The sequence below is a fragment of the Camelus dromedarius genome, chromosome 2, assembly GCF_036321535.1.
Source record: "Camelus dromedarius isolate mCamDro1 chromosome 2, mCamDro1.pat, whole genome shotgun sequence".
Classification (NCBI taxonomy): Eukaryota; Metazoa; Chordata; class Mammalia; order Artiodactyla; family Camelidae; genus Camelus; species Camelus dromedarius.
Window position 1 is genome coordinate 41,694,468 of NC_087437.1, and position 15,353 is coordinate 41,709,820.

Here is a 15,353-nt window from a genome sequence, read left to right on the forward strand (position 1 = left end):
GAGCAAACTCGGAAGGGTGTCCTTTTAAAAACATATTATATATATTGTGGATATTTCTTTTGAATGCATTTTTTTAAGTAAACAGCTTTTGACCAAAACATATGCAAATATCCTAATAATATGAAAAAAACTGGCATGTACTGATGTGAATTAGTTTTAAATTTCTCATTTACTTGCAACCTCCAATACAAAGTTGACCAAAGCTGGCTAAATTTTTTGAAAGTTCATTCCTTTTCTCTCAATCTTAAGAATTTTTAGAGGCTTATTAATCCTTAAGTGCTATCCTTCCCTAATAAGTTTCGTGATGGCTTTCACGTGAGAACAGTAAAATCCATTTTCCACTTTTTCATGACTTATTTGGAAAAAGATAGATAAATAATACATAAACATAAGTATCACTGACCCTTAAAATGGGAAACCTAAAGAAACTTTAAAGGGGAGGAAAAAGCAGTCAGGCCACTGAGTCCAGGTATCACCTTACCCTTGTGTATGACTGTCCTACTGCTGTAGTGTCAGCAATGGTAGGGGGGTGGGTTGGGTGAGATCAAAGAGGACTGATTAAAATGCTGAAGGGTGCAATGCAGAACTACATGACGAGGGTGTTTCCAGTGAATTACGGTCACTTAAATATCCTTTACTAATATAACTCTGTATTATAGCTGGAGATTGTCATTCTAAGTGAAGAAAGCCAGAAAGAGAAAGAAAAACACCATATGATATCACTCATATGTGGAATCTAACAAAGAAGAAAAGATACAAATTCTATTTACAAACTAAAAACAGACTCACGGACATGGAAAACAAACTATGGTTACCAAAGGGGAAACAGTGAAGAGGGATAAATTAGGGACTGGGGATTAACAGACACACGTTACTATATATATAGGATAGATAAACAAGGACCTACTGTATAGCACAGGGAACTATATTCAATTTCTTGTAATAACATGTAATGGAAAAGAATCTGAAAAGAAAAAAAATACATGTATGTATATGTATAACTGAATCACTTTGCTGTGCACCTGAAACTAGCATTGTTAATCAACTACACTTCAATAAAAAATTAAAATAAATAAATAAGTAAAACCCTAATTTTTGCAGCATTAAGCAATGGGTCTCACTTTGAAAGAAACCAAGGCTTTGTTTGGGGGAACAACATGGCCCAGGGCTAACTCCAGGGTGGCTGGTGAGCCCAGAGGCCAATTCGGGGCCTCCCCCCAGCTGGAGGGGTGTCACCATCCTCTCTCCCTCAGGGCGACGCCACTTCTCTTGTCCCACGTCAGCTCTGGGGGTTGTGGTGAAGAGGATCCCAAGGCCAAAGAAGCCAAGGTCTTATCTGAAACTGTCTCTCCCTCCCTCCCCCAGACCCAGCTTGGTTTGTGAGCCATGACAACAAAGAGAAATTCATCATTTCCAGTCATTCTTGCTCAATGAACATATGGTTTTAAGTAATGGACAAAGTTCACAGCCCTCCTGAGTCTTTGGCCCTAGGCAATCAAGGTGTAAGGAAACTTTTTCTGTACAGAAGTCATCAGATTAAGGATCTATGACTTAGTGAATAAACACATAAATTGAGAAAAAAAAATCCTGGATGGAATCAGGAGGTGGTGTCGATATAGGTACTGGTTTGATAAGAGAGAAGGAAAATGGAATGCTTGCTCTGGTAGTGTTAAAATAATCCTCATTACAGTCAATTAAGTGAGGTGCTTATCCTTCACGCTTAACTTGTGCTTTATTACCGTGCAATACAATGACTTCTTAACATGTTCGAAATGAATATTGCTATCATTTATTTGAATGCAATAGTAAATTCTTCATACTTACCTAGCCAGAGCTCAAGGTCCAGCTCTAAGCACATTACCTGATCTTCTTGGGAACTGACCCATAGGCCTGAATTTACTTTGCCATTTACGGAGTCAGTCATGTAGGGATGGGTCTCATACTCCTTACAGGAGGACTGAGTTCTAGCACTAGGGCTGCATGGGGACCCACCGCACACTAAGCCACTAACCCACGCCTGATTCAGAAGCACTCTAGTGGGCCAAATGGCTAGGTTATCTGGTCTCCAAGTATAATTGTCTACCCACAACTTTGATTTAAAAAAAAAAAAAGGAAATTGCTTGTGACTAAAACCACTCCCTAAAGTATTTCTGTGTGTGTGAACTGGCAAAGAAACAAGAACACGGAAAAGCACTGGATTTTAAAACAAAATTATCTAGTGAAATACAAGAGAAAATCTAAAACATGAAGAGAAGTAAAGGGAATGAAATCTTTTCAGGATTTTTTTCCTCTATTTTAAGCCAGTTCAATAAGCAGATTGGGATCTGCTATAGGTTAGATTTTTAGATGCATTAAAAAGAGGTGAAATACACGTTTACATACAGTTTATTTAATTATATGCTGTAGTAAAGGAAAAAACTGCACGCCGGAGATTCGGTATAGAAGACAGAAAGCATGGAAGCTGATGTGGGGATTCCTACAACAAGTCTACCATTCTTCCAGAATAACAAGAGCAGTACATTGAGCGGGATTTTCAATGTTTCTGTTTAAGAAAAATCTGAAAAAAAAAAAAAAAAGAAAAGGATAAAAATTATTCCTAAACCCCATGTATTATTACACTTTCTAGGTTGTTTCAGTAAGACAGATGACTATAAATCTCCGTACAGGTGATCTCAGCAATAATTGAAAGTACTGAGTGCAACCTCAGTAAACAGACCGTTAACACCCCCAAAACTTAAATATTTATGTCTTAACTTTACTCCTGCAAAAAATTTTTTAAAACATGATAAAATCATGAGTGGCAATTTGATTTTTATTCTCCCCAATGAAAAAATGCATAAATAGGATATTTAAAAGAACAAATAGAGGGAAAAATAAAATATATACATAAACAATAGTTATCTAACATTTTAAAACATCAGAACATTTTGATTTGAATAAAATCTTTAAAAAGCCAAATATAAGTAAATAATATTATATATTAATGATATAATAATAATAAATATATGATATAATAATAATGACACTGGATTATAACCCAAAGTTTAAGATGAATATCCATGGGTCCATACTGATGTGAATAAATAATTGAATAAATAAATAAGTGGGGATGAAAAGACAAACCTGCCACGAAGAAGAGTTCTAAATCATTTATGTAGCTACTTGTCCCCCTCTAGGAGGTGGGTCATAACTCCCCATCTCAACAGTATGGGCTGTGCAGTGAGCTCCTTCCAAAGAGGACACTGTGAGAAGGGAAGAAAGAGGAACTTCACAATGGTGCAACCCTCCAGACACTCCCTCAGCCAAGTGACCAAAGTCAACCGCAGGAGGAAGTCATGTTGCTAGTGTGTGCCTCCATATGATGTGATGAGACCACCACTGTGGTCTTCCTCTCAAAGCCCATGACCCCAGTCAACTCATGAGGAAAACATCATAAAAATTCTAACTGAGGGACATTCTACAAAATACCTATGGGGGTACCTAACCAGTACCCCTTCAAACAGTGAAGGTCATCAAAAATATGGAAAATCTGAGAAACTAGCATAGCTAAGAGGAGCCCAAGGAGACACGACAACATGGGATCCTGGATGGGATCTTGGACTAGAAAAAGACATTAGGGAAAAACCAAGCAATAAAGTATGGACTTTAGTCGGTAACAATGCGTCAAGATTGGTTCATTAATTACAGCAAATGTTCCATCCTAGTGTAAGATATTAATAAGGGAGGAAACCACAGTTTTCCCACATATATACTATCTTTGCAACTTCTCTACAAATCTGAAACAAAAAGTTTATTTTTAAAAAGGTAACTACACAAAACCATGTTTTTTAATGAGATGCTTTTGTTCAAAGGGGTTTAGAGAAGTACCAGAGCTCTGCTCTCTACGTCTCTGACTCCAGCTTCTGCTCCGATCCTAGCTTGCCCCTGAAACCCAGAGCAATTTGAAAATCACTATCATGAAAAACTGGGACATGCTGTCATAACAAAACACCAGCCCATTTCAGGCAGCCTGGCAGGACTGGACTGCACCACGTAGCCTGGCCTTCAGCTGACTGCGTTAGACCTCAAGCTCTATGCGGGCAGAACCACATGTTAGACGCACAAGCCCATGTGAGCACTCCCTTGGCATCAAAGACTCTGCCTGATAAACTCTCCAATACCAGCACGGGCAGCACTGTTGCAAACACAGGATGAGGGCTTCCACTGCTGGTCCTACTGGCCTTCCTTGGCAGTAGATCTGCAAAAATTACTCCCCCATTACTCAAGTCTGTTGCCTGCGAGATCAGACTGGGCTAGCATTTCCAGCGTGCCTTTCTGGCCTCCTGGTGTCTTGAGGTGAGTGATGCACACCCTCTCACCCCCATCACTCCCCCCGAAATCGCCCCTGGTAGAACTCAGGAAAGGGGAGACAAAGGAGTTTCCCCAAATCAGTCAGGTTTATTTTATATCACCTTCATGTTTAATTGATCTACTTTATCACAGATCAACCACCCACAGAACAAATGGGTACGACTAAATCAAGTCCTTAGACGCTCTCTGAAATTGAAGGTAACATTCACATAAACAGCTACAGATTTTGCTTCCCATCAGTTGAGAGTGGCCCCTGTTCCAAATGGCAGCGATATCTCAGCAATGAGTCACCATCATGAAGGTAACATCCGCGGGGTCAGGAAAGAACGATTAGGAAAACAGATGACTCACTTGGGAACCCAAGGTTCACACTAACATCATCTACTTACTTAGAGGTTGGAGAGGCCTTCATTTAACAAGTCATTAGTGAGCACCTACTGTGTGCCAGGAAAGCCCCAGCTCTCATGGAGCTCAAGTTCTCATCAAGAAAACTCAATATTCAAGAAAAGAAGACACAAAGAATTCAGATAGTAATAGGTGATAAGTGAACATCACCCACAGTAAAAGGCTAGGACGATGAGGCTGTGGGCAAAGCAAGGTGGACTGTAGGGGAGGCAGATTTGATAGTCGAGGAAAGACTTTCTAGAGAGGTGACTTTTGAACTTTTTATCACTGTTTCAAATGTCAAAAGGAGGCAATTCATGCAAAAACTCAGGAGAAGGGTGTTCCAGGAGAGGGAAGGACACAATGCAAAGGCCCCAAAATGGGAACAAGTTAGTGTGCTCCAGAAACAGAACCCTCCTGACAATCCCCAGACACAGGCCACCACAGCTCAGAAAGGAGAAAACTGAGGCTGACGTGGGAATAAACCCAGCACAGCCGACTCCCCCACTAGGGTGCAGGCACCACACACAGCTGTCTCCTTATGTGGGGATCTAGGCCCAACAGAACTGAACATGGGGAATCAGGCCCTCACATGAGGAACAGGTTCATGGGGCAGAGTCAGCCTCTGAAAGCTGTTTCACAAGAAGAGAATTTGAGGCCAAACATAAAAATCCAGGCTCCTATGCAATGTGGCCAGGGCCTAGTAGCCCCAGTGACTTGACACCATCCAGGGCACATGAGGCCCAGGGCTGGGCAGCAAGGACCCCGAGGAGGAGGCACTGGGCGACCGTCAAAGTCCCAAGGGAACTTAACAGGCTGCTGCACTGAGTCTCCCCACCCCAAGGATCCCAACTGAGTAGGTCTGCGGCAGAACCTGGGAATCTAAATGTAAGTGATTCCCCGGCGATTCAGTTCAGGCAGACCTTAGAATCGCCATCGTCGGGAGTGAGGAGGAGGCGAGCTCTTCCTGGAGGGGGAGCTGAGTCTGAAGAATCTTTTCTCTACAAACAAACAGCATCAAGGATTAAAGTGAATGCAGTTGAGATTTTCTTAAAAATGTATGAAACCAAACAATGCTGTACCAAGTAACAGGAAAGACAGTTAAGAACATGGCATAACTAGGTGTATTCCCTTCCTTTCAACCACATCTCCAAGTTCAGGAGAGATTACCTTTGTTTGCAATCTGATATATTTAATGTAAGTTTAAAATCTAAACTGAAGCAATCTGATTTTTCATAATGGCATGTTTAATGATTGGCTCATGAAATTCCCAAAAGTTTAAAAATCTGCTCTCAGTATGAGCCAGTCCCAGCACACCACTGGCCAAAAGCTTTAAAAAAACAGTCCACGCCTTTCCTTCCCTTTTTCTCTTCGGGTCTTAGTCTTTTCTTCCCTGCAATGAGGCTACAGTAGTGTCTTCATATCTGTTCCCGGGAGCCCCATGGTGCCAGCAGCTGAGGGGCAGCCGGTGCCAGGAGGCAGGCAGGGAGAGGAGACGGGAGGGAGCAGCTGGCTACTGGCCCCATCTAGGAATCGGCAAGAAGAACAGCTCTGTGGGGGAGGGTATAGCTCAGTGGTAGAGTGTGTGCCTAGCATGCACGGGGTCCTGGGTTCAATCCCCAGTACCTCCATTAAAGGTAAATAAATAAAAACCTAATTACCTCTCCCCCAAAATAAAACAAAATAAGTAAATTAAAAAGAATAGCTCTGCTTTGGGGTGTTTTACATCCTGGGGTTTCACAGAAGAACTCAATCAGAAAAGCAGTTCTTGGGGACAGGGGTCGGGAAAAGTAACTACAATTTTTTTCGTAAAGTGTCAGCACTGCTGGCCGAGGTTACTGACACAGCATCGACACGTCCATGCATGATTTATGCGGACATATCTCACCCACACCCCTATAAAGCTGGTGGTGCCAGCGATGCCCTCCTCCCATTTAGTGTGACCCTGAAGAACAGGACAGGAGGGGTGTTTTTCCATCACAGCACGAGAGAGCCCACTTTTACCTTGAGAGTGCACTCTATTCTTAATTCTAAATACATTTTAAAAATACACCTCTAACTCACGAACATAGAAAACAAACTATGGTTACCAGGGGAGAAGAGGGGGATAGATTAGGCATTTGGGATTGACAGACACACATTATTATATATCAAATAGGTAAACAACATGGACCTACCGTATAGCACAGGGACTATATTCAATTTCTTGTAACGAGCCATAATGGAAAAGAAATTGAAAAAATACATATGTATGTATGTATATGTATAACTGAATCGCTTGTTGTACACCGGAAACTAGCATTGTAAACAGACAACACTTCAATAAAAAATAAGAATAAAAAAAATACCTCTGTACATACACACATTGGTAAAGAGCAATGAATCATATCTCTCCTACTAAATGCCAAGCTGTGCTTATAAATTAAGAAAAATCAAATTTTCTAGCTCATGTCAAAACATATGCCCTAAAGGTATGATTTTCAAAGGCATACAGTCCACACCCTCCAGTTGTAACCAGCTCTGTTGCCAGAAGTCTTCCTACTGCTTCTCATCGCTGGGGTCTCATGGAATGCCATTCTCACTCCAGAATTCCTCCCGGACAAGATTCATTTCTCCCTGGTCCAAATCCCCCCACGTCCCCATGCCCATATCTCCTCTAGCAGCAATCCCAGTTTGCTTGGCTATTTATGGATATCACACTTGCTGGGTTTGGGGTGCAGCAGGGAGGGCGATGTGTGAAAGAGGGGAATCTAACATTTATGTGTCATTTCTGTGTTCCAGGCTCTATGCTAAACACTTTACAGGCATTGTTTCCTGTAGTCCTCACAAGAATCCTATGAGATAGGTACTGTTTTTACCCCCATTTTACAGATAGGGAAAACAAGGGCAGAGAGGATTTTTTAAGTTACTCATCTCAGGCCACATGGTGCTAAAGTGCTCAGGACCTGAATCCAAGCTCTCAGGCTCCTCGGCCAAGGCTTGCAGCCACTATTCCTCCCAGTGAGGAACTTATGGGGCTCACCTGTGCCTTACTGCTATTTACCTTACTTGCCTGCCAAACACCTGCTTCGCACCATCACTGCCCCATCACCCTGCTTCTAGCCAAGTCAGTGGCAGCTTAGGGTTCAGACTGGAAGTGAGGGTTAGGGTTAAAAATCTTTGCTCCATGTTTCTAACACTGAAATATTTACCATCTACAATATCCTACCAGGTGCTTTTTTTCCTTAGGATTCCTTGGGCTAGATTCCCCCACCTTTTTAGTTTTAGTTAATCTAAAAAAAGATACCAATAAACTTATTTACAAAACAGAAATAGACTCACAGATATAGAAAATAAACATAGTTACCAAAGGGGAAGACAGGGAGGGATAAAGTAGGAGTTTGGGATGAACAGATACACACTACTATATATAAAACAGATAAACAACAAGGACCTACTATATAAGCACGGGGCCTTTTTAATTTTTAAATCTTTTTGGCATCACAATCATGTTAGTACCAAAAATATACTTCATCTCCAAATCCTGTACCCTTACTTGAGCTTATGTTTTTACTCCAAAGTGGAGATAATGATGAGATTTAAAAACAATATCAAACCTCATCTTCATTTTTTTCCTACTCTTAGCCCCTTTTATCAAATTTCCCACTTTGGGTTCTGCACATTTATACCACTGCTCCCCCATACATCTGGAAGTCTTTTCCTGCTCCAAGCCATGGAACCCCCATTTCAATCCACTGCTATCTCCCTAATCTCCTTATTTCAAACAACTCCTTCCTCAGAACTTGGGTAGAGAATACTGCAGAAAAAGGCCAGTAAAATGAGTACAGCTGCCAGTCCAAAATGCCACAGAACGTCCACTCCCCATCTACAGATTTATTTGTAAAAATAGTTAAACAGCACAGCAGAATACATAATAAATAATACATTAACCATAAAAACCTTCTATTCTGGAAATACCTACATAATGAAATGAATCACACTATCTTCCTTGATTTGTTAAATGAACCCTTTGATTCAGCTCACACCTACTGGGCAGTGGAGACACAAAAATGACAAAACCACAATCTGTGACTTCTCACGGGGAAGACAGGTGATAAAATAATTGCAAACCCAGTGTTCTAATATCATACTATACACAAAATCCATTCATATAAAAGTAGTGTCAACAAAAACAGACTAGGTTGGTATGAAGATCCCTAGCAAGGACTGAGAGTTCCCTTGTATCTTCTTGTCCACGCGTTTTGTTGCTTAGCAATGGTTTTAAGCAACATTAAGATCACTTCAGGATAAAGACCTGAATGAGACCTGAAATCATGAAACTCCTAGAAGAAAACATTGGCAGAATGCTCTCTAACAACCGTCTTAGCAAAGTCTTTCTGGATATGTCTCCTCAGGCAAAGGAAATAAAAGCAAAAATAAACAAGCGGGACTATATTAAACTAAAAAGCTTCTGCACAGCAAAGAAAACCATCAACAAATCAAAAACACAACCTACCTACTGAATGGGAAGAGATATTTGCAAATCATATATTTGGTAAGGGGATAATATCCAAAATATATAAAGAATGCATACAACTCAACATCAAAAAACAAACAAACAAACAACCCAATCTAAAAACGTGCAGAGGAGATGATTAAACATTTTCCCAAAGGAGACATACAGATGGCCACAGGCACATTAAAAGATGTTTGATATCACTAATTATTAGGGAAATTCAAATCAAAACCACAATGAGCTATCACCTCATGCCTGTTAGAATGGCTCTTATCAAAAAGGCAAGAAATAACAAGCGTTGGCAAGGATGTGGAGAAAAAGGGAAGCCTCATGCACTGTTGATGGGAATATAAACTGGTGCAGCCACTATGGAAAACAGTATGGTGATTCCTCAAAAAATTAAGAATAGAACTACCATATGATCCAGCTATCCCATTTCTGACTATTTCTCCAAAGAATACAAAAATACTAATTCAAAAAGATATCTGCACCCCTATGTTCATTGCAGCATTATTTATAATAGCCAAGATATGGAAACAACCGAAGTGCCCATCAATAAATGAATGGGTAAAGAAGATGTGGTATATACAATGGAATATTACTCAACCATAAAGTAGATGAGATCTTGCCATTTGCACAAAACAAATAAAAATAAACAAGTGGGACTACATCATACTAAAAAGCTTTTGCACAGCAAAGGAAAACATCAACAAATCGAAAAGACAACTTACCTACCAAATGGAAGAAGATAGTTGCAAATCATATATTTGATAAAGGATTAATATCTTGATGACCTTGATAATATTATGCTAAGTGAAAGAAGTCAGATGGAGAGAAACAAATACTGTATGATTTCACTCTTAGGTGGAATAGAAAAAACAAACAAAAAAAGCCCCCCCCCCCCAAAAGAACAAACTAACCAAACCAAACACACTGATAGAGAACAATGTAGTGGTTAGCAGAGGGGAAGGGCCAGGTTGGGGGGGTAAACGGAGGGGGTGAAATGGGTAAAGGGAGTCAACTGTACTGTGACAGATGGAAACTAAATTTTGGTGGCTGTCGTGCACACAGAAGTAGAAATACTATGCTGTACACACAAAACTTACATAGTGTTATGAACCAATGTTACCTCAATAAAATAATAATAAATAAATAATCACTCTAAGATAAACCAAAGGAGAGCTATTTTTCCACTACGTTTGACATTTCAAAGGGCATCATTAAGATGAACCACACGGAAGCACAGGCTTGTGTAAAGAACTGACAACGGTGTCAGCACCCTGTCTTCTGTGCTGGCTCCATTCTCTGCACTGGTTTCTCCCTCCCTTTCCACTGCCTTCGTTTCCCCATGTTTATTCCTTATTCTCCTTCATCCAAATGTACTTACTGTCTGTAAAAGCCTACTTTGAAAAAGATCACTGTTGAATACTAAACTTTTATTTTCCTGATCTTAATATAAAGTTTGTCAGCTTATGGCCTTAGAAGTCTCTCTCTCTCTCAACAAAAGAACTGACCAAACAAAATTATTTTTATTTCCATGTTGCTTTTGGCTGATTTTCTTTTGTGCGTCAGAGGCTTTCAGAAGGTTCCCAATTCTAGGTCCAAAAAGCTCAAAAAAAAAAAAAAAGATTGAATACAGAATAAAATATTCCTTTTACGCAGAGGGGAGCCTGAGGTCACAGGCATCACCAGCAACTGGGGAAGGAATCTGGGATTCTGGAATCCTAAGCAGCAAGACTTTCCAGGGCCCACAGTGGGTCACAAGCTTCGGCTCCATCCGCCCCGACATAACCCAGGCCTTTATTTAGCAGATTAGCTCTGGGATGGTTATAATGATTATTAAAATATTGAAGTATCTTTCCCAATTGGCAAATATTACCCACCAATACACATCGTGGCCTTCCCAGACCCTCCCAGAATCCCTGTCCCAACCTCCTCACAATCAAGAGGTAAGATTTGATCCAGTAGAGGGTCTCCAGGACCCTGCCCCAGCGCTCTCCGAGCTGGACACAACCACACTCCATTTTAATCTCCTCTACTGAAAAATCAGAGAGTTCAACTAATTGAGTTGTGCTTTGATTACAATTATGTCAAATTATTTATCCCTGAGGACGAAGACAAGCTAGGAGTATAACAAGATGAAAAAAGTTCATTTGTTAGGAGGGGGAAATCATGGGCTATATTTTTCTGGTGAGACAGCAGTGCCAAAACCCTGGGTTCAGGATGCCTGGGATGGAACCCCAGCTCTGCCGCTCACTGTGCCTCAATTATTTCATCTATAAAATGGGATGGTAGGACTATTACCTACATCACAGGGTTGTTTTGAGAATAAAACGTGTTTATATTTGTAAAATGCTTGGAATAGTGCCTGGCACACAGTAAGCATCTTTAAGTGTTGATTAAATAAGCAAATCATTTTATTCTGTTGCAGAATGTTTGTTCAATAATTCAAAAATTAAGCAAGTTTCACAGCACAAAGGAAAAAAATAACTGTGACACTATGAAACACTATGAAACATACCATACACTGTTGTTTAATAACCCAGCACTAAAACATCTGGGATCCAGATTTTACTCTGCACTTTGAATTTAGGGAAACTAACACTCAGATTTGTACCATTCCTTTTCTCACCAGAAATGTCACAGGATTATGGGAAATGTAGGTTGTGAGTTTCTCATTTTAACCCTGAACAACATTTATCCACACCCTGGTGAAAGAATACATTTTATTTTGTGGTGCTAAGACTTAAAGGATTATAAACATAAAGCCAGGCCTGGCACAGCCACAGCCTCTCTCGTGGACACAATGACTCACACTAACTGTGAGTTTAAAGGGCCGTATCTTACCTCTACCTCGATCGGTCCTCTACCATCAATCTTTAGTAAACACCTGGCATGGAAAGGAATCTGCTCACCCAGCAGCTAGCTTGACCAAAATTGCTTTTAGTTTGTAAAACACTGCCACAACTTGAGCTCAAGCATAATTTAGAAACACGCTACTGCACTGCTAAGGAGACAAAGTATTTCATTTTTCTGTTAGGTATTCAGGGGAGGAAAGAACAACTCCCTTACCTGTTTCTCCTTCTTGCCAACTACACCTCACAGTACCTTTCTATACAAATTTAAGTAGCTCACAAGCTTATCTTCATATAGTAACGTATTAGACCTTTCCTGATGGATATAAGATTTACTAAACATAGTCTGGCTACAGCTTCCTTCATCTTTAAAAGTGAATTTCTCTAAAGCTATGAGAAGGAACTCAAATCTTGCTTAATGAGAAAACTAAAGCTTGCATCATAATCATTATCTTTAAAATAATTATTAAAACCCTAAAAGAAAGACGAAAAGAGTTTAGTGGAGGGATAGTGGTGACGGTGCACATCGATGTGAAAGTACTTAATGACACTGAACTAGATGTTGAACAATGGTTAAAATGGCAAATTTTGTATACTATGTGTATTTTACCACAATAAAAATAGAATAGAATAAAATAACTTTTTAAAAATCCTGTAAGAATTGAAGGTAAATGAATTTTAAAACAACAACAACAACAACAAAAGAAACATACACTTAGTAATCAGACAGTTTCCAAGGAGCAGGGTCCCCTGCTACCCAGTTATAAGTGAATCAACAAGCCTAAATGAATGCTTTACAGCACTTCTCACCATGGTTGACAAATATTCTCACATCAGGGACAAACATAGTAAAGACACATCTTCCTCAAAGCCTTAACTACTCACATGTTTTATATTGATTGTGAATGATACTAGATCCTGTGAAGACAGACTGTGAGCTCAGACATTAGTGGAAAGATCCCCAAACAATATTTAAAGGCTGTGTACGAATATAAGCTAAAAGCCTGTGCACAATTCACCTGTATGTATGTTACCACAAAACATTTAATATTGACAGAAACCCTACTCAAACAGGCAGTGTGAAAAAGTGGTGTCTGTTAACAGTTCAAGTTAAAGATTCTTTTCATTCTTTACACTTTCATTGCACCATTAATTAGCCAGTTAACGCAGCACAGAGATCTCCGGGTACCTGGTCTCCCAAAAGCCCCAGGAAAGCCCCCAAAGGGCGATCTCAGCTGAAACTGGTAGGCTTGGCAGATGAAGTTAAGGGAACTCATTCTGGGGGAAGACCTAGAGATAATCAAACGCAGAAATCCTTGTGGTCTTTAAGAATCTACTTGCCTTTATTACTTCACAGAGGAAGTAAAGAAGGCAATAATCCGAGACTAAGAGAAGGAGCAAATATAGGCGTGGCGGCAGTTCTGTTCTGGACTGATTCTACAAGGGCAGTTCTGAAGGGCGTCACAAAATCCTATTCAAGGCCAAGGCTTGGAGCATCGTGCTCTTGGATCTGAGACCTAAGTCCCAAATACCTTGAGCTAGAGCGAAAAAAACAAGTCCCTTTACACACGCCCAGCTTCTTGCCCCCTCGTCCCCTGCCCCACCCCGGCGTCATCACCTCCTGGGCGCCACAGCGAGCAGCTGTGTGGCCACAAGCCAGGGACAGTGCATCTGGCAGGCTGGGCTCTAAGCCTCGGAATGCAGCACTTCCTGGTTGGTCCGGGATGCTGGTCCCATCGCGCCCGCCATCCCGCTCATCCCACAGGGGACGCGAACCCGGGAGCGCGAGATGACCCGGCGACACCAGACACACTGCACTGGGGACACCAGACACACTGCACTGGGGGCCCCAGCGGTGGGGCAGACAGGTGCATCCTGCAGAGGACGCCTCCAACTTCGGGTGGAGCCAGCGCGGCCCTGCGCTCCAGGCAGCCGCGGGCCCTTGGCAGAAGTGCGCGCGCAAGTCGTCAGCGTCTACTCTGCTGGAACTGGGACGAAGGCGTGCGCAGGAGGCCCCTAGGGGCTGCCAGGGAGGCCGGTCCCGCGAGGCCTCATGGCGCTGGCGCCCGCCGCGGACGCCACTGCCAAGGTCCCGTCCAAGTTGGGCGGGGAGCGGCCAGCTGCCCGCAGCCGACGGGAGGAGGGACGGAGGGCGAGCGCAGCGGAAACCGGGCGCCCGCGGGAGCTCTGCGCGCCCAGACCGCGGCGCGGCTCCTACCTGAGGAGCGAGGGCGGCCGCGGCGCGGCTCCTACCTGTGGAGCGAGGGCGGCCGCGGCGCGGCTCCTACCTGTGGAGCGAGGGCGGCCGCGGGAGCCTGCGCGGTGGCGCTGGAGTCTCGGGGCTCGGGCGCAGCTGGCACCGCTGGAGGCGCGGGAGGAGGGAAGGAGGGAGGACCAGAGTGGGGACCGCGCCGCCGCCCGGAACTCGGCCCGCGGATTCGCGCTGGCCTGGCAGGGGTGGGGCGAGGAGGTGCCGGTCCGAGTGCGTCGCGGCGCAGGTTGGCGGCCCGCGCTGGGCACGAGGGCTCGGGCGGCTGGGCCTCTCTCCTGATCCCTGTTTCTGATTCTCTCTTCCCCCGAAGTTTCAAACTCAACCGCATCAACCAAGGGAATGTTCACTAGTGTTTTTACTATCAGGTACCCTTGAGTAGCCAAATGCCCAGGCGCTGTTGTAGGAGCTTTGCCTATGTTGTCTAATCTTCGTCTATCGCAGCTGATAGCCATGATTGGCCTATTTTACAGGTTAAAAACAGGGTCAAAAAGTGAAATAACGTGCCCAACGTGACACAGTTAAGAAGTAGGAGCTTTGTTGACGTCATCTATAAGCCTGCTTCCAACTCTCTGGCGTTTGCGTTATCACTAATTTACAAGCAAGGAAACCGAGCCAACCAAGAACACAGGCGATCGGAACTCGTGTCTTGATGTCTTTAAAGCTCAAGCTGGGTATAATTCAGAAATCTTAGTATAAAATAATAAATCAGGAGTAAAACATGGAAAGTTCCCATTGCGCCCGTAGAACTGCCCCAACACAGCAATTTTGATGTCCACTTAGAATACAGTCTTAATAGAAAAAGAACCAGTTGCCATGTGGCTTGAATAGCAGCCCTTTTGGAATATAGCTTTGAATGTAAGCCAACTCCGACCTCATTACACAATATTGTGTTCCGCCAAAGCCGAAGGAAGGCATCGCCTCCACATACCCCAAAATGTTAATAACGATGGCCGCTTTAAAGCACTCAGTGGATGTTGCACAGCCCAGACAGGCCGAG

At 42.5% G+C, this 15,353-nt stretch overlaps 1 protein-coding gene across 2 annotated transcripts in view; it reads right to left on the reverse strand.

Moving 5' to 3' along the window:
* The window catches only part of PLD1 (phospholipase D1), a 173,248-nt gene extending 158,565 nt beyond the window's left edge, over positions 1–14,683 (reverse strand). The window contains exon 1 of one of the 2 annotated variants that reach the window (XM_031451132.2): positions 14,373–14,683. The gene's annotated coding sequence lies outside the window, so the exon portion shown is untranslated. Of the gene's footprint in view, positions 1–14,337 lie in introns of both variants that reach the window. The other variant, XM_031451117.2, reaches the window with a different exon arrangement.
* Positions 14,684–15,353: the final 670 nt, after the last annotated feature.